The sequence below is a fragment of the Penaeus monodon genome, chromosome 31, assembly GCF_015228065.2.
Source record: "Penaeus monodon isolate SGIC_2016 chromosome 31, NSTDA_Pmon_1, whole genome shotgun sequence".
Lineage (NCBI taxonomy): Eukaryota > Metazoa > Arthropoda > Malacostraca > Decapoda > Penaeidae > Penaeus > Penaeus monodon.
In genome coordinates, this window is record NC_051416.1 from 3,263,784 (window position 1) to 3,264,445 (window position 662).

Sequence of the window (662 nt, forward strand, 5' to 3'; positions counted from 1 at the left end):
TTAATATCGAGAGCCTTCTTGGGATGTCTGGGGGGAAGGGCAGGGGGGGGAGTAGTGGGTACGAAGCCCCTTTCCAAAAAAGTGAGAAGTAAAGAGAGAAAAAACATGAGAATTGAAGAATGTGCAAAATGCAAAAGTATGACAGAAGGATGGTGAAAAAAGAGGAACGAAACGACATACTTTAACTACTGTCTGTCATGCGAAATTGTGCATGAATATAAAAATAAAAGACACTGAACCCAAAGAACTGTCTAAAGCAAAACATTAACAGCACAAAAAATGCTTCAACCAAAATCCAAAAAGCTTCACACCGTAATGATATGACCTAGGCTAAGAGACATTAGACACAGAGTAAAATTGTGGGAAAAAAAGCCCCATTAACTATTGCATTTTGAGAATCCATTCACTAAGAGAGAAAGAGATAGAAACTGATATCCTTCCGGTAATTGAGAAATGAGAAGAACCGACGTATTAAATGAAAGGGAACTGGATGACGTCATTGCAATCTCTGATAAGCAATCTGTGATAACCGTTATCATGATTCATTAGTATTGTGATCATTTATCATTAAATCTTGGAATCAAAGTTATAAGTAGCAAGAGAGAGCGATTTACTGACTAACATGTATTTTAACCAAATACAACAAACCCGGTCTGGGGGTT

The 662-nt window shown here is 37.3% G+C and overlaps 1 protein-coding gene across 1 annotated transcript in view; it reads right to left on the reverse strand.

The window, feature by feature from the left end:
* The window catches only part of LOC119592994 (voltage-dependent calcium channel type A subunit alpha-1-like), a gene marked incomplete in the record, with an annotated part of 154,497 nt that overhangs the window by 102,049 nt on the left and 51,786 nt on the right, over positions 1-662 (reverse strand).